We start from the raw sequence: 19,246 nt of genomic DNA, 5'->3' as shown, positions 1-19,246 counted from the left end.
TGGTTTTGAGGATGAATCTAACTCTTTGTCCCAAGGCTGTAAAGGACGTCATTACTACAGTGGATGGTACGGAGATAGCCTCCGGGCCAGTAACGCATACCACTCAAGAAGTGACGCTAGTAAGTCAAGATGGACACCATGAGAAGATCGTGTTCGATGTGATCAAGGCCCCTCAGTTTCAGATTATTCTAGGAATACCTTGGTTAGAGAAACACAATCCTCTGATCGATTGGCGAGCAAGAACGGTCCAGTTTCCAGAATGTGTCTCTACTTGTCACCCTCCACCTGGTGTTGCACTGGCAGCAATTTCTTCAGAGACTCCCCAGTTACCTCCCGAATACCTAGAATACCAAGATGTTTTCCGGAAGGATCAGGCTAACTCTCTACCTCCTCATAGGTCTTATGACTGCCAGATCGACCTGATACCTGGATCTACTCCTCCTTGTAGTAGAATTTATGCCCTCACCGAGCCTGAGAACCTTCACCTTCGACAATACCTGGATCAATACCTGGCAAATGGGTTTATTCGTCCTTCCAAGTCCCCTGCTTCTTCAGCTTTGTTCTTCGTTCCAAAAAAGGAAGGAGACCTTAGAACTTGTATAGATTATCGCTTCCTGAACCAGATCACCGTTAAGAATAGATATCCGTTACCTTTGATCCCTGAACTCCTGGACCAAGTCAGAAAAGCATGCATATATACAAAGCTGGATCTTAGAGGAGCTTACCACTTGGTACGAGTAAAAGAGGGCGATGAATGGAAGACGGCCTTCCGCACCAAGTATGGGCTATTTGAATATCAGGTCATGCCCTTCGGACTTTGTAATGCCCCGGCCGCCTTTCAATATTTTATGAACGATGTCCTCAGAGAGCTCATAGATGTGTTTGTTGTTGTTTACATTGACGACATCCTCGTTTATTCTTCATCGGAATCTGAACATCGGAAACACGTGAAAATGGTCCTCGAAAGATTGCGTCAACACAAACTTTTCGCTAAGTTGGAAAAATGTGTTTTCAACGTGACTGAAGTTGAATTCTTGGGATTCATATTATCACCTGGCGGAGTGCGTATGGATTCAAAGAAGGTCGATGCAGTTCTCAAATGGCCATCACCATCCTCCGTAAAAGAAGTGCAAAGCATGTTAGGCTTCGCTAACTTTTACCGCAGGTTTATCCCCGAATTCTCTCGAATAGTCCAGCCCATCACTGCCTTGTTAAAGAAAAACAAACGTTTTGAATGGTCTACCGAGGCGGAACAAGCTTTCCAGGATTTGAAGACTAAATTTATCTCTGCACCAAGCTTAAAACACCCTCGCCCCGAACTCCCCTACATCGTGGAAACTGATGCTTCAAGCCTTGCCATGGGGGCAGTTCTATCACAAAAGGACCCGGTAACCAATCAGTTGCATCCCGTGGCATTTTACCCGGTAACCAATCAGTTGCATCCCGTGGCATTTTGGTCCCGCAAATTCTCGCCTCCTGAAATCAATTACACGATTACTGACAAGGAACTTCTGGCTATCAAGTCTGCCTTTAAGGCTTGGCGGCATTATCTGCTGGGGGCCCGACACACCGTTACTGTGATTACGGATCACCGAAACCTGCAATATTTGAAAACCGCAAAAGCCTAATCCTCTAGACAACTCCGTTGGGCATTATTCTTTGCCGAGTTTGACTTCATAATTACCTATCGACCTGGTACAAAAAACGGTAAAGCTGATGCCCTTTCTCAGATGGGAGTGGAAGAACACTTGATCAACCCTAAACCTGTACCAATCATTCCCGAACAAAGAATTCTGGGTGTAATCGCCACAGAATCCATAGAGGAAGTTAAGGATAAAGCCAGGCAACTTGTAACTCCAGCAGACATACAGAATTGGCATCTGCAGGGAAAGGACTTTGCAGTAAAGGACAACTTATTGTATTTCCAAGAACGATTATACCTACCCAGCACAGATTTACAGAAAAAAGTAATCTCTTGTTATCACGATTCTTTAATGGAAGGACATCCCGGTATAGCCAAGACCTCAGAAAAGATCAAGCGCTACTTCTGGTGGCCGTCTTGGAAAAAAGATATCAGAGACTTTATAATGTCCTGTGGAGTATTCGCCCAAAACAAGAGTCAAAAGGAAAGACCAGCAGGCCTCTTACGCCCTATTGACATCCCACCTCGCCCTTGGCATACGCTTTCTATGGACTTCATCACCGATCTACCTCTATGCTCCGGATACAATACGATTCTAGTAATCGTGAACTTATTCTCCAAGATGGCGCATTTCATTCCGCTCAAAGGCTTGCCAACAGCAGCAACTCTGGCCCGAGAATTTCTCGAAAACATCGTCCGACTGCACGGTTTTCCTTCGGTTCTAATTTCGGATCGAGGTAGTCAATTTATTTCTCATTTTTGGCGAAGTTGCTGTCGGTCGGCTCAAATTGATGTGAGACTATCGACCAGTCACCACCCTCAGACCGACGGACAAACCGAGAGGACCAATCAAACTCTGGAACAGTATTTACGCTGCATGCTGCAACAAACTGAAAAAACTTGGAAAGACATCCTTTGGATAGCCGAATATGCCTACAATAACTCTGTCCATTCGGGAACTGGGAAAACCCCGTTTTTTCTTTTGTACGGCAGTCACCCTCGAACCTCGGAGTTGGATCCCCTCCAAGATCTTGAAACACCAGCAGTAGACTACCTGCATTCTACAATCACCCAAGCCTTTAAGGAAGCTGTTTCTCACCTTCAAAGGGCTAAAGAACAATACAAGAAAGGAGCAGATCAACATCGGAAGGAAGCCCCTCAATATCAAGTAGGGGATCAAGTCTGGTTATCCACCAAATATCTACCTCTAAAAGGGCCACGCACATTCAACCCAAGATACCTTGGTCCCTATTCCATCACTACCATGGTAAACCCAGTAGCGGTCAAGTTGGACTTGCCCCCGCACATGAAGATACATCCGGTCTTCCACGTCTCTCTATTAAAACCCGTGCAACCTCAAACCCGACTAACCAAATCTCCAAAACCTATCCTAGTTGATGGAGAACTCGAGTTTGAAGTCAAAAGCATTCTGGACTCCAAGATCTCCAAATCTAAACTATTCTACCTAATTGACTGGAAAGGCTACGGCCCCCAAGAGAGATCCTGGGAACCTGCTGAATATGTCCACGCTCCTCGCCTAATCAAAAGATTTCACCGAACATTTCCTGACAAGCCAAAACCCCCGGAGAAGCCCGGTTTGGGAGGGGCCTTGAGGGGGGGTACTGTCATGATCTCTGCTTCCAAAAGGTCAGGGTTTTCCCAACTCCCTTGGAAGCAGATCCATAACCCAGGTTCCGAGTGCCAACCAGTCCCAATTGGGACCTTTTGGACCCAGTCCTGGCGCCAGTGGCACCAGACTCATAAATATGCCCAGTCCCAGCGCTGGAAGCGCCGGGCTCATAATGCTTGGGTGGACTTACCTGCAGCAGACCATGCTGCTTACTTGCCTGCCAGTTGAGTCTCTGATCCTCTTCTGTTTGGAACTACTTTTCCTTTTGGGTGGGGCAGGAGCCACTCCCTAGATTCAGAACACTGGAACTCTTCTGGAAAGCAGGAACTCTTTTCTTAGGCGTGGCTGTGGAAGGAGACACCTAAGCACTACAGGAGGCTATTTAAACCACACCCGATGGATGAATCGTGCTTTGCGTTATTCTGCATCCTCAGCAGCAGAACGCTCATCGTGTCTTCTGCATCTGATCCTGGGCCTAAGGAAAAAGGCTTACCATTCTGAATCCAGTCTTCAGCAACACCTATAAAGACAAGAAAGAACAGGTTAGCATTACGGTCTTCAGTGACAGCTCTTCACTTACCTGGTCCATCGGCTGTCACCAACGCCTCGCGCTGCATTCCGGCATCTGAAAGACAAAGGCTTACCTACTCTTCGTGCGCTCCGGAGGTCTTCACACTGCATTCCGGCATCTGAAAGACAAAAGCTTACCAACTCTTCGCACGCTCCGGAGGCCTTCGGCGCTGCATCCCGCATCTGAAAGACAAAACAAGGTGCGTTTAAAGACATTGGGGAACTTTAATACTCACGTGCCATTACTCCTTTCCACATCTAACCCAGTGGGTATTCCGGCACCCTGCAGCCGCCCCGAACTTGTACCTGCAAAATAAAAAGACAGTTAGAGCGCATCGTGAAGCAGGCAACAAGCGCTTACTTACGTGCTTCCAGGCGCTTCTATTCATCACACGGGCTCCATCTTCAACTCACTTCAGCCCGCCATCCGCCATCGCCGGAACCCTGCAAAACAAGAGACATCATTACTAAAGACTTTAAAGACATTAGAATTACTCGAAACTTACCGTTCGTGCAGTAAACGACGGACAGCAGTCCTCTGAAGTCAAGAGGCCTGCTCTCCTTATCCAGTGAAGAAACTGGTTACAGCACCCTGCCTCGAGGCAGATGGAGAGCACGGCGTTCACTTACCTAAGGTGAGAGCGTTAACCTTTGGGGTTCTACAGGAGAAGAGAAAGGGAAGAAGAGAGAGACATTCAATAACCCAGTTCATTAATCCCACATTTTCTATCTGCAGACATCTTACCCTTCGAGCCAGACATACAGTGCACAGAGGTCCAGCCCAAAGAGCCAGCCGTGTGTTACACATCACCTTTGAAGATACGGTATACGCCCAGTCAAGACCGGCGCCTCTACGGGAATCAGGTGAGCGTTACATAATGGGAAGGGTATGTAACAAATCTTGGCAATTCGTCCCTTCTCCCCAAAGGGGAGCAAACCCCTGTAAAGCTAGGGAGGTGAGCCTGCTCTGCAAGACCCTCCTTAGGGGTCTGGGCAAGGGGGACCTCACTGGGAGTGACTCCCCTCTCAGGGACAAGGACTCCCAGTTCAACAAGGACCTTCTTGAATGGATTACATTGTCCGTCTACATGGGACTTTTAAGTAAAAATTCTCCTCTGATTTTAACTACACATACCAGTGATCCTCCTCCTATTCTGTTGGTGTCAGGTAATGGTGGATCACATCTGAACACCGCCGTCAAGGAAGAAGGACACGCCTTTTTCAAATTTTATGACTTATTTAAACACAGTCAGAACTGTGAATGGAGAAAGACCTCCTACGTCGTGAGCGAACTCTATGGAGGGAGGAGAATCCACAATACACAGAGGCGAGGCTCTGTGGACACATCCTGGAGGGGCGGAGCTACGGGAAGTTGCAGAGCCAGCAGTGGCGTAGCTGGAGTGAGACCCACTAGCTGGAGGCAACGAGGCATGTATGCTGTCCGAGCAAGAGTCTCCGGTCAAAAAAGAAACCAAGGCAAGGAGCGAACCATCTTCCCTGGTGGCGCAACCACTAGACAGGAGTGGTGAACTGGGTGCCGAGCAACCAAAGGCATGAAGTAGAGGGAGAAAGGAGTCCAAGTCTCTGTGTTCCAAACAGCAAGTGTAAGTGCGAATGAGACAAGCATGAACAGGGAACCAAACGCTCCCGTGAGGATGCCGGTGAGAGCAGTACAGTCTGGGGTCAAAGACTGCCAAAGCCATTCTTAGTGTGAGAAGCTGGGAAACTGTAACGGTCACAAGACCCAGACAAAACACAGTGAATGAGATACAAAGATTGCATATAACGGCTGTAGAAGCCTCAAGAGCGTGAAAGTCTGCAAGAGTGGAATGAGCACGAGACCCAAGTAAAAGTGAAAGAAAGATAAACACTGCATATGAAGGCTGGGGAAGCTGCTCATGGTACATGACTCTAAGAAAAACATATGAGCACACCTCATGTGAACCGGGGTGTCAAAGGGAACTCTGTGTTTACTATTAAGGCTGGAGAAGCCGACAAATGTATGACATCAATTGGACTAAGAACCAATAACCCTACCAAAGAGGCACAGGACTTTGGGGAGACCCAGTGCCAAAAATGTGGGATTCAGAAAAGCAAAGTAATACTGGAGGGATTTAACTAATGGTAAAAAGCTGAAGTGTTTCTAGAAGGATTTAACCAGTGGTAAAAAGATGAAAAATATATAAGGAAGAATAATTTGTTGTTTCTGAAATGGGTGTCAGGGTATAAGAGAAAATCTAGAAGACATTTATACTTTTAACCGAAAAGCTATCTACAAATACTGTGCTTTGTAGATAGTCTAAAAGAAACTCAGAGACTGATGATACGTCCTCTAAGAGCCGGGGCAGGCAGAAGCCCATTCCGAGGCTGTTGTGCAAGCCTCCTTTTCTTTTGAGTTATATTTTCTAAAGTGGTAGGGCCAGTTACAAACTAGGAATTTGGACTCAGGACTCTTTATTTCGGACTACGACAAGCACCCTTAGTTTTTGGTTTAGAAGGAAGGGAACTTCCCTCATAGCGACAGGGCCAGTTAGACATTTTTCTTTTTATGTGAATAAACCAATCTACACCATGACCCGCTGTCTTCCGAGTCCTTCTTCTGATTCACCACAATAGTTAAAAGTAGGAGTGTAAATGTTAACTAAGGTATATTGTTTCATACCAGTACCTCCCCTACTATAATATGTCTCCCTTTCAAGTCTGACCCTACTTAATTACACAGAAATTTGATGATGACCTTAGATTATGAAGAAAAACAAGAATACCATTTTCAAGTATCCCATTCTTTAGCAAAGCAGTAGTGGCCTATATCATGTGAATGGGTTTCTTGCAACATTGCCTGTAATTTTTGTCTGTTCATGTAGGCTTGTACGGTGTCTTTCGAGACAGGGTTGCATTGTTAAGTGCTTTAATATTCCAGTAACTCTTTCTGAAAAGTTTAGGGCTGGCATTCGTGATCATCCAGGTCTACAAGCCAAAATCTTCAGAAAACACAGCAGGCCTGCACACTGAAGACATGAAAGTGGTAATACATTTCTCAGTCTGCTTTTCATAATGTTGTCAAAGAAATAAAGAATTCCACTTTTCCTTAACTCTTACCCTTCCACATTAGTAAATCCACAATAACCAGTGAGTGGTACCCAAATATCACAGACTATACTCACGTCCTAGTTATAATATAGCGTGATATGCAGTGGGACAAACTTGTGAAATGCGTTTGTCACACCGATCTGAATCCTTCAGTTATAATAAGACACATATAATCAATTGGGTAAACATCTTTGTGGTATATCTGGTAATGAAGAACTTTTAAGTATACAGCGAACAATGAATAGGATGATTCATTTAATATCCCCAGGTTTAGTTGGCAGGACCAGCTTTTGTTTAGAATGTTACTTAAATATATTATAAAAACTACTACGTGACAATAATTCTACATAGAGAGCCAGAGTCCTTTGTCAGGCACTTGAAACAAAAGTGACTTCCCCTTATGTAATATTTTCAATTTAGTTGGAAACTGAGTATTAGACCATTTGCGCTTTCAACAATTTCAGCACATCATTAACAGACTTTGTAGTAGATGTTTGGATTGATGAGTTATAGTCAGAGAAGATCAGCATGGTAGCATTCTGGTATTTAAGGTCACACAACTTCGTCAGTGGGGGAAGGAGTCAATGGGGAGACCCCAGCCTCTGAGACCCCCTTATGTGCCATGCATGTGGATACTGATACCATGTGATATGTCGCAAAATGCCTCCCAGCACTTTTTCTGGACCAATGCTCTCTCTGTTTCCATTTCAAAACTCCAACTACAACAGTGCACCTGGAAGCAACTGAGGAAACCCAGACCCGAGCCAATAGAAGAGAATTAAGAGCATCCAGGAAATTGACTGCAAATGTACCTACCAAACAGCATCGGGACATCCAACACCTGACAGATGTACGCCATGCAAATGGGGGTGGGGGAGCATCATATAATGAACTGGGGGTGGAAAGAGACTGCAGGGGGACATGAGATACTCAGGAACCCTTACCAAACTAAATTGGGAACAGAATTCACCAATGGTGACCAGTTCAGAAGATGACTACATAGACTGGGAGCCTGGGCGAAGCTCGCACCTCCCGGGCTGAAAAACAAAGTGAGAAGGCATGAAATGAGAAGAGAAATACATTGGTGGTCACCGTGAGCTGAGGGAGGCTGCTGATCTCCTGAGGCGAAAAGCTGGTGAGTGCGCAACCTCATACCAGGGAAACCGCTGTCTCGTGCGGAAGGCCTCCGTTACCCAAGATAGTGGCGCAGGCTGGGATGTGAATCTGGCACCTGCGCCGAAGGAGTGAACCCAGTGGGGTGTGAGCAGGAAACATGCTCCCAACCTCTAAAATGGTGTCGCCTCGAGGTGCTCCGGGCCCCTGTTAAGAAGGAAAGGTTAGGCCCAGTTGAAGGTTTAAGCAGCAGGGCAGTGCAGCATGTATATACAGACCCCCTGGTAAGCAGCAATTGTCAGGGAGCATAGGCCTTATGAGAACCCATGCCTGAAGTAAGAGAAGCCAATGCAGACAAACCCTGAAGAGTCCCCAATATGCCCATATCAAATAGGAGGGGGTCTGATTACAATTTGACATGTCAAGGCTCGTTGAGCACGCCTGGAGGTCTCAAGGAAGACACAGACTGCCCACAACATGGGAAAGGCATTATTCCATGCCACTAAAAGAAGGGAAGAAGACAGCAAAAGGAGGTCCCTGTCACTTACCTCTGTGGAGTTCCTCTGGTGCAAGGAACAAATAGATCTAATGCCACGTGCAAATCTCAGGCTGGGCGCGATGGGCAGCGTGGGAACCTGGATACCTGGATGGCTCAACCAAGATATATGTCCCAAGAGGAAATGCTGCAAGCAATTACAAAACAAGACCTGCTAAGATGCATGAGATTGCTGAAGGAGGATATCAGGAGGAAGTTCACAGAAGAGCTGCAGTTTACAGCGAACACCATCTTGGCCTCCATGGCTGAGATTAAGTACAAGCTCAAGGCTATTGGGGAAATACTAGATCCCAACAAAACAAGGCTCCACATCAGCTAACAAAGACATCGTAAAATGAGATGACTGAAATTATCATCCAAAGGATCAAAGATCTCGGGAATAGGCCTAGAAGATAAAATCTGCGGGTGAGTGGGCAGATCGAAGGTATGGAGGGGGAACACCTGGCCACATGGATACAACAACTGCCCGCATTCATGGTGCCTAAAGAACAAAGAAATGGGATCACCCTAGCCAGGATGCAGAGGGTAACACCGGCCCCTCAAAACAGTGGAACTGGTACCAGAGACTTGTTGATGAAATTCCACTTGTATGCCACGCACAAAGGAATCCTGAAACATTGCAGGGAAATGGATGCAATTGCATTCCAGGGACAAAAGGTACGTACGTATCAAGACATATAACCAGTGACTTTACAGAGGAGATTAGAGTTCAGGGGGATCACAGAAAAGATGAGAAAAGAAAACGTCAGGTACTGGTGGACCTTCCCTTTTGGCCTTGCATTCATGTGGAATATCAAGAACCACACATTGACAACAACCAAGGAGGCGTGCTGTACAGATCAGGGAAGAAACTAAAAGAACATGAATAGGGAACAATGAGGTTACTATCTAGAGTTGGTATTCCAGTTGGGATAGAAAAACAGAAGACAATTGAACTGTCACAAGGAGAGGGGGAGCACTCATCCTCTCGAAGTACACTAAATGGATTGAACTCCATCACAGAGCTATAGAATGGATTGGGGGAGATTCCTGGGCACCATCCCAAGAAACTGTGGACATTTGCTAATTCAGGAGAAGACCCGCAGGGACCAGGGAGAGACAAATACAGGTACACTTGCATTCTGCTGTGTGTGGGGATGATACTGCCCTCAATGCTGGCACTGGCAAAAAGATGGGCCCTGAAGGGCGAGTAACAGAGGCACAAACCTGCTCCATAACACATCATTGGGCTGGCTCACACGAAACACCCACAACAACCTTAACCTTCAGACTCTATTGTTAGGGCTGTCTATATTTTCATGGGAACAGAGGTGGTCTTCTTCCTCTTGGGGTGGAGGGAAGAAAAGGTATTGGGGAGGACCAGGAGGGACTTGATGGTGAGGTGACTGGCATTCAAAATATGTTGTAATTAAAGCAAGGTCATCCATTCAGGAGCCAGATAAAGGGTGGGCAAAAGGGGCCTCTAACACCCCTAATGAGAAAACGGACCTGATTAACAGAGTTAGCAAACACTCACATACCAAGCATTCAAGGTCACCTCGATTAAAATAAAAGGACTCAATTCCTCCCATAAAAGGCTGAAACTGTGATGCTGGAAATGCCTTATGGAGGGACAGGACCTCCTAGTCCTTGTCCTACCACTTCTCTGTGTGTGTTGTCTGTATGCCACTGAAGTCCAGCCTAGAACTCTGGTAGTGCAGCTCTTCATGTTTTCCTTTTAGTGAACAACACCCATAGGATACCCTTATGGCACCCATCAGTGGGGGTACACCCTTGTACCTCTTATGTGTGTTTTTCGACACCTGTGTGTTGCCCACAGAGCAGGGTATGGGCTGGTGGCAGCTACATGCTGACTTGGCAGTGGCCCTGAGTGTCCTCCATTTTTGGGACACCCAGGACCTGCCATAGGAATCAATGGATTCCCGACAGAAGGCAAGATGACTGCTGTGGCCTCTTGGTTTCTTTTGCCTTTTACCTTGTTTCCCAAAGTCTGTGAAGCCCTGTCTCTGTTCCCTTACTCCTGAGTGCCCGTTGGGTGGAAACACCATATATGTCTCTGCTGCCTTTCCTCCTGACTGGCTGTTGGTTGGAAAAACAAAATATGGCTCTGGGGCTGCCTCCTGTCAGACTGACTGGAGCCTTCTCAGGGGCTCTGTGTTATTGGTAAACCCTAGGGGTGTGACCTATATGAATGGAGACTGAAGTGAACTCACATTCTATGTTATAGGTGTCTGGTTTCTGTGTATGTAACACAATGAATGAGACAGCCCTGACTGAAACTGACATGAATTTAGTGTAGTGTGCTGAAAGACTGTGCACTTACCCCAATCCACATTCTCTGACATGGGTGTCTGGGTGGGATGAATGGCCTAAATGCCTGTAAGCCTGATTGGCTACCTGCCTGCATGAATGGGGAACAGATGTGTATATTTGGGGACCTCGCACTAACCAATTTGTTCAGGAGCTGAAATCAAACCTCAATCAAGAAGAAGCGGTTCCTTAAAGCCCGGCTGGAGGAGAAGTCTGCTGCTGCATTTCCTTCAATGTAATCCAAAAGCTGCTGTGTTTTTCCAAGCACTGATCCAGAGAGGATCTGCAAAGGAGACCTCTCCACGAGCTATGAGGGACCATTGTGCAAACTGCTAATCTTCATCAGAAGTACCCTGGAAGCCAGTCCTGTGTGCCTGCCATCCTGCGAAGGGGTCTTTGTACGTCCTGAAGAGGAGTGCCTGGCCGTCTCAAGTTGAAGGGTTACATTGGTGTCACCCAGGGTCCGGAGGTGTGTTTCGTGACTACTGGAAGTCGTTGCTGTCTACTGCCCAGAAGAGGGGGTACCCTGGCACAGTGCTGCGGGACACTCAAGAGCTGCGAAAGTTCCAAACTGCCGAAGAACATTTTGAGATACATCCTTGCCATCATTACTGACCACTTTTTCCCATTGGAGAGAGTCCAGAGTTGGTGAGTGCAGAGGAATGTCTGTCAGTGGGTTTCCCGCCACCAGAAGCTAATGAAGAAGTCCTGAGGGTTCAGACTTGGTGAGGTTCCGAGGTCCACTCCAAAAGAACCAAATGTCGGAATACCGCAATATTCAGAAACCTGACACCAAAAGTGAGGTATACACCCGTGCTGCCAGAAGTCATTGAAGGGTGCCAGGGGTCTTACTCTCACCTGCAAAGCCTTTAAGGAGCCCACAGCAAGTTTCATCTTCACAGTCAGAGAAATCGTCAACCAAAGAAGAGCACTGCGAAGGGCAAAACTGCTGCACTTAAGAAAGACTCTGGTTAAATTTTTCCTCTTGGACTCAGCATCCCAGTGGCTCCTTCTTCCAAGGAGGATCCACTTTGCCTGCCTAAGCACCAATGGTACTGTGACGAGGAAGAGTATCTTTTAGACTCAGGAGTCATCCAAGAGTCTCAGATTTGTCTTGGATCCTGTTCTCCTGTGGCCTCTCAGGTACTTCGGGGTGGTAGAACCTTTTTAAAGAAAGCAGAAGGTTATTGAACATTATTGGACTGGGCTGTAAAAGTCAAGATATGTTACTCCCTAACTTTTCCATTATAAGTTGCCCAGGTGGGGGCAGGGGGGTTTCACACAGAATTGTATATCTAGTCTAAAGAAAACATTCTGCCACTGTTCACACCTAACCCGCCTTTCTTCCCTATTGTATGCCGATACACCTCACTTAAGAATTCACATGCCTATTTAAAACTGTCAGCAGTTAGTCATCTCTTACTGAATTTAGGTATTGCGTGGTACTACATAGAGTGTATATATTTGCCATTCTTTGAATGAATATCATTATTTGAATATAAATATATATTTCTGAATATTATTTTATATAAAAGAAGCTGTGTTATCGCCTAACAGTGTGTGGACATTCGTTTGTGGGGGCTTTGGGATTCACTGTACTTAAGAACCTACCTGCATCATCTCCTGAAAACTTAATCCTGGCTGTTCGTCCATTGTTACCAAATTGAGAGCCCTGGCTGGGTTGTTCTGTGCCATAGTGCCATAGAGGGCAGAAGTACAAATACCCTCCTCCAGTCTTTACACTGGTGGTACAGCGGTGGGATCACTGGTTTTAAGATTTAGGGGGTCATTATGAGTTTGGAAGTAGCCATAGTGCTATTAGCACCATGGCTGCCTCCAAAGTAGTGTCCGGGTTCTCTGAATGGGGACTTACCGGGTCATTCCAACATTGGAGCACCTGCTAAGTCCCCATTCAAAAAACCCTTCCCCATTCCCAATCGAGCATCGTGACAGCACTCCCCCCCAAGGCCCCTCCCAAGGTGGTTCTTCTCGCTGGTCCAGGCTTGTCCGGGAAGTTCTGGTGGAAGGGTCTTACCAGTCGTGGTGCATGGACATAGTCACTTGGTTCGCATGATCTTTCCTGTGGACCATAGCCTTTCCAGTCAACAAGATAAAAGAATTTTGATTTGACCAACTTTGAGTCCAAAATATTTCTTACTTCGAACTCCGGTTCGCCATCTACCGGAATGGGGCTTGGTGGTTTTGTTATTCTTGTTCCTGGTTTCACTGGTTTCAAAGGTGCAACATGAAATACCGGATGGACTTGCATATTCGGAGGTAACTCCAATTTCACTGCCACTGGATTGATAATGGCCTTGATGGTGTAAGTCCCCAAATATCTGGGATTAAAAGTGCAGGTCCCTTTTAACGGTATGTGTCTTGAAGCTAACCAGACCTGGTCTCCAATCTGATATTTTGGAGTTTCACTCCGATGTTCATCAGCGGTTTTCTTGTACCTTTCTTTTGCTTCTTTTAAATGTTCAGTCGCCTTTTTGAAACTTGTGTTATAGTAGTGTGTAAATTGCTTACGACGGATATCTCCTGCTGAGGTGGATCGAGTTCAGAGGTTCGAGGATGTCTTCATATATGGTGTAAAAAGGACTTTGTCCAGTGCTGGAGTGTAAAGAATTATTGTAGGCATATTCTGTTATCCATAAAATATCCTTCCAGTTGCTTTCCGTTTGGTGTAACATGCACTCTAGGTATTGCTCTAAAGTTTGGCTGGTTCTCCCGGTTTGACCATCTGTTTGTGGATGGTGGCTGGTTGAAAGTCTGACATCAATTTGAGCTAACTGGCAACTGGCAACTTTTTTCCAAAATTGTGAAATAAACTGACTGCCTGATCAGAAACTAGGACTGAAGGAAATCCGTGCAATCGAACAATGTGTTAGAGAAATTCCTTGGCCAGGGTCGAGGCCGAAGGTAAGCCTTTTAACGGGATGAAGTGGGCCATTTTGGAAAATAGGTCCACTATCACTAAAATATTGTTGAACCTATTACATGGAGGAAGGTCCGTGATAAAATCAAGAGACAATGTATGCTAGGGTATAGGTGTAATGTCTAAGGGTTGTAATAAACCCGCTGGCTTCTTCTTCTGGGTCTTGTTTTGAGCACAAATGCCACAAGATAACACAAATAACTTAATGTCTTTTCGCCAAGTAGGCCACCAGAAATGTCTCTTGATTTTGGCTTTGGTTTTTGCGATTCCACGGTGGCCTTCTACCAAGGACTCATGATAATTAGAAATAACCTGTTCTTGCAATTCCTTACTCGGTTGATAAAGACGTCCTTGGTAATACGGTAAATGGTCAATGGCTGAATGGTTTTTGCCTTTGTTTGACCAGTCTTGTAAGGCTGTAGAATCGAGCAGTTGCCGAATCTGCTCATGGATGTCGTTTAGAGTTAGCAAAATAGTTATTCCTAGGATTCTTCTTTCTGGGATTATGGGCACAGGGTCTGGATTTGTATATGCTTCTTCCATTCCTATGCGGGATAGAGCATCGGCTTTGCCGTTTCCACAACCAGGTCGGTAAGTAATCACGAAATCGTATTCCGCAAAAAATAAAGCCCATCTAAGTTGACGCGATGATTGAGCCTTGGCCGTCTTCAAATATTGTAAGTTTGTATGATCCGTAATTAATGTGATGGTGTGTCGGGCTCCGAGAAGATAGTGCCGCTAAGCCTTGAATGCTGACTTGATGGCTAGAAGTTCTTTGTCGGTGATGGCATAGTTTAAGTCGGGTGCTGAAAACTTCCACGACCAAAACGCCACTGGATGAAGTTGACCTGTTTCTGGATCTTTTTGGGAAAGAATCGCCCCCATAGCCAGACTGAATGTATCAGTTTCTACCACGTATAGGAGTTCTGGGCGTGGGTGCTTCAAAACAGGAACTGAAGAAAATTTCTGCTTTAGATCTTGGAAGACCTTTTCTGCTTCTTCTGACCACTGGAAGCGTTTATTCTTCCGCAAAAGCGATGTGATGGGGTGCACCAAATGTGAAAAATCAGGAATGAACCTGCGGTAGAAATTCGCAAATCCAAGCATGCTCTGTACCCCTTTTATTCAAGTAGGTGAGGGCCATTTGAGTATGGCATCTACCTTCCGTGAATCCATTCAAACTCTGTTTGGGGTCAGGACAAACCCAAGAAATTCGACCTCGGTAGTGTGAAAGAAGCACTTCTCTAATTTCGCGTACAATTTATGTTGGCGTAATTTTTCTAGTACTACACGAACATGTTTCACATGGTCTTGTTCAGAGGACGAGTATACCAGGATATCGTCAATATATACGACGACACAGACATCAACTAGTTCACGAAGGACATCGTTCATAAAATACTGAAACGCTGCCGGGGCGTTACAAAGCCCAAAAGGCATCACCTGGTACTCAAATAATCCGTATTTGGTACAGAAAGCGGTCTTCCACTCGTCGCCCTTTTTCACGCGTACCAGATGGTACGGCCCTCGGAGATCCAACTTAGTGTAAATACGAGCATCCTTTACTTGGTCTAATAATTCTGTAATTAGGGGCAAGGGGTACCGGTTTTTTACAGTTTCTTGATTTAATGCTCTATAGTCAATACAAGTTCTTAGGTCTCCTTCCTTTTTTGAGACGAAGAACAAAGGCGAGGCCGCAGGAGACTTGGACGGGAAGATGAAGCCATTAGCCAGGTATTGATCTAAATATTGCCGTAAATAAAGATTCTCAGGTTCAGTAAGGGTGTAGATCCTACTGCACGGAATTTGTGCGCCAGGTATGAGATCGATTTGGCAATCATATGATCTATGAGGTGGTAAAGTGTTGGCTTGATCTTTTTGAAATACATCCTGAAAATCCTGGTATTCGTGGGGTAACTGATTTGTCGGGCTCATGACCGTGGCTAACTTCTTGGTCGGGGGTTCTTCCGGATAACAAGTATGCATACACTCCGAGAAGGTCACTCTCTTTTCACGGCACTTTATGCAAGGATTATGCGTTTCTAACCATGGCATTCCCAGAATTATTTGGAACTGTGGAGCCTTGATTAAATCAAACACAATGCCTTCTCGATGCCCATCTTGGCCCAACATTGTCATCTCCATCGTTAAATGAGTTACTGTGCCGGATGCTATTTCGGTCCCATCGACGATGGTGACTACATCAGTTGTGGTCTTTTCGTAAAGAGAAAGATTCATCCTTGTAGCCAATTCTGATCCATATAGTTACCTATGGCTCCACTATCGATGTATGCTCTAACCGCATGCATGCAAGATGGTTGCTGGTGATTAATAAGGATCATTGGTAAGGTTAGGTGTGAGGTCTGAGAGTCCTTCTTCTCGCTCGACAAGCGGACCTCTACGCTTGTCGGGCGGGGACGTTTCCCGGCTCAGATTCAGTACTGATCTTGTCGGCGCTCCTACTGCCTTCTTAGGCGGTTTCACCGGACAGTCCCGCAAAAATGCCCTGAGGTCCCACAATATAAGCACAATTGCAACTGTCTTCTTTTGTCTTTTTCGGCTTTGGAAAACGGTCCTCAAACTCCCCCAATTCGCATGGGTTCAGATACATCCGTACCTTTGGAGGTGTTGTCTTTGGGTCTCACCAGAACCCGACTCTCGAATCTAGCCCGATCAGCCTTTCGGTTCTGAAGTCTGTGGTCCAACTGAACCACTAGGTCTATGTATTCCGTACATTCTTGGGTCGGGTTTACAACCTGTGCTAGCACGTCTTTTAGCTCGCCTCTTAACCCACGATGGAATAGCGTAGTTATTTTGTCTTCAGGCCAACCGGTTTCTACCACCAACCTATTGAAAGTTGCGATGTAAGTTAGTAGGTCCTGGTTCCCTTGACGTAAGGACAAAAGTTCATTATCTAACGCTTGACCTTGAGAATGTCGGGTGAACAATTTCTCCATGTTTTGCTGAAATCCCTGGAAATCCCAAAGAAGAGGGTCATCCTGGTTGACTAGCGAGATAGACCAATCCGCTGCACTGCCGCTGAGGTATGATAGTACGATGGCAACCTTCAATTGATCATTTGGGAAGGCTCCAGGACTACATAAAAAGTGCAGGCGGCACTGATTCATAAACACTGCAAACCTCTTAGGGTACCCTGCAAAGCGTTCTGGTGGAGCTAGAGGGATAGCCCCCGGTAATACTACTTGTACTGGGTTACTTGACTGAGTTGGGGCTGACGCTCCCTCCAATCCAGGTAATGGTGTGTGACCAGCTTGGGCTTGGAGTAGTTGTCTGGCGAGGTCATCTGTACTTTCCTTCGCCACAATCAGTTCTCTTCTTAGAGCATTGGTTTCTTGGCGGGCGGAATGTACTTCAGCTCTAAGCTCCCCCAGGAGCTGGGCTAATTGGTCAGTCTCTGAGGTCTCCATGACGCCCGGGTAGAAATTTGTGTGACAGCTCCGCGTTCTGTTATGCTCACCTGGGTTCCACAGGGACACCGAGCGAAGCTGGACTGCAACGGTCTCCACCAATGCGACTCGTAGTGTAGTGATGAGTGATTCCGCTTGCCCACTTAGTTTCGTCTGTCTGGCACGTAGGAGGATTTTCCTTGAGTGGTCAAAATGGCAGGTTAGCTGACCGCTAGAAGGAGGTTTTGACTTCTGCTTCTGTAACCACCTTGTGTTCCCCCTTATATGTCTCACCTTATTGTTAAGAAGGATGGGCTCTCCATCCTGCGTCGGAATGCAAGGGTGCACTGAACTTGGAGATCCAGTTAACTTCACTGATCCTGTAATCTTATGGTAGAGTTCCGGACAACAATGACTCGAAGGTAAGTCTTATGCTAATCCAAGGTAGCATGCAATGCTTTAGAGTTCAAGTTGTCTTATAGTTCACTCTTGTGCCTTTTCTTTATGTTTCTTCCTCTTGTAGAATTGCCCAAGACAGGTGTCTCTTCTTTGAAAGAAACGAGGTAGCGCCAAGGTAAGATTCGGTATGTGCAATAAGCAAACAGTCTTAGTATGTAGTGTTGTTCATTAATGTGATTAATCAATATTCCTCTCTTTATTCTGCAGGTGCGGCTTTCCTTTGGAGCGAAGGACGTATAATGGAAACTCGCCGGACCTCGAGTGAGTATTATTTTCGGTAAGTATCTGGTGATGCGAGGTCTAAATGTCTTTTAACGAGGCTCAGCTCACCTGTTAACTTTTCTTATCTTTTGCAGATGCGGATGTTCCGGACGGCGATCTCATCAGAGTGTCTCACTGGATCGCATGGATGAATGGAGCATCGGTGAGTATCCCGTGGCGCTGATGCTGGCTGTACAGCGCGTAACTGGTATTACTTTTCTTGCAGGTGCGGCGACTCCTGGACGCTTGCGATGACAAATGGTAAGGCTCCTGTTCTAATCTGCTTTCCTTTTCCCCTTTGCAGGTTCGGATCGCGAAGAACAAGACGGGCATGGCTGAGGACTGGATACTGGAGCTGCAGGCACGGTGAGCATTACGCTGCAGGAGTGCAGAATAACGCGAAGCGTCTTCTGTTCTACGGGCGCGGTTCAAATAGCCACTCAGAAGTAGTCCCCAGGTAAAGTAGTCCCAGTACCACACCCAAAGAAATAGTCTCTTGAATAAAGTAATCCCTTCAAAAAGGCCTCAAGGTGGCCTGTACATGTTTTCTCCACAAGATGACCTGGTTTGCCTGAATGAGGCAATATGAGCCTGGTGCCAACGGCGCAAGGACTGAGTCCAAGAAGCCCTTACACAATCCCTTGGGGCCTTACAGGTCCCCATGGCTGCTAATACTCTGGGCAGACTGGTCTGCTCCTGATGTCTGGGGGCAGGCATAGTGACATGTTATTGAACCAGCCCATGGTCCAACCCAGTGGTCCTTGTCCCCAAGGCAATTTCCCAGGCAGGTGCCAAGGAGTGGAGGTTCTGTGTGGACTACAGAGGTGTCAATGCAGTCACCAATTCTGATGCTCACCCATTGCAAAGGGCTGGTGAGCTTGTGGACAGGATAGGTGCTGCCAAGTTTGTGAGCACCTTTGGTCACACATCAGGCTATTGGCAAATAGCTGTGACTGACCAGGCCAAGGAAAAAACGGATTTCTCAACACCAGAAGGGCTCTACCAGTTTAGGGACATGCCTTTTGGGTTGAAGAATGCCCCTGCTACCTTCAAAGAATTTGCCAATCATGCTCTCAGTGGACTGGAGGCCTTTTGTGGGGCCTACTTAGACAACATTGCTGTCTACAGTTCCACCTGGGAAGAGCATTTCACACATCTGGATATGGTGTAGAAGGATATGAAAAGGGCCAACCTGAGTATCAAGGCAACCAAGTGCCAGATAGCACAGGACAGGGAAAGGTTACCTACCTTGGTCGTGAGTTATGAGGGG

General features: G+C 46.3%; 1 protein-coding gene across 1 annotated transcript in view; it reads right to left on the bottom strand.

Annotated features, from left to right (window-relative positions):
- The window catches only part of CRACDL (CRACD like), a 1,245,069-nt gene that overhangs the window by 894,540 nt on the left and 331,283 nt on the right, over positions 1–19,246 (bottom strand). The gene's annotated exons all lie outside the window — the stretch shown is intronic.

Source organism: Ambystoma mexicanum, chromosome 7p, assembly GCF_040938575.1.
Source record: "Ambystoma mexicanum isolate Mex_15411 chromosome 7p, UKY_AmexF1_1, whole genome shotgun sequence".
In the NCBI taxonomy this organism is placed as follows: domain Eukaryota; kingdom Metazoa; phylum Chordata; class Amphibia; order Caudata; family Ambystomatidae; genus Ambystoma; species Ambystoma mexicanum.
This window is presented reverse-complemented; position numbering and strand designations above follow the sequence as displayed.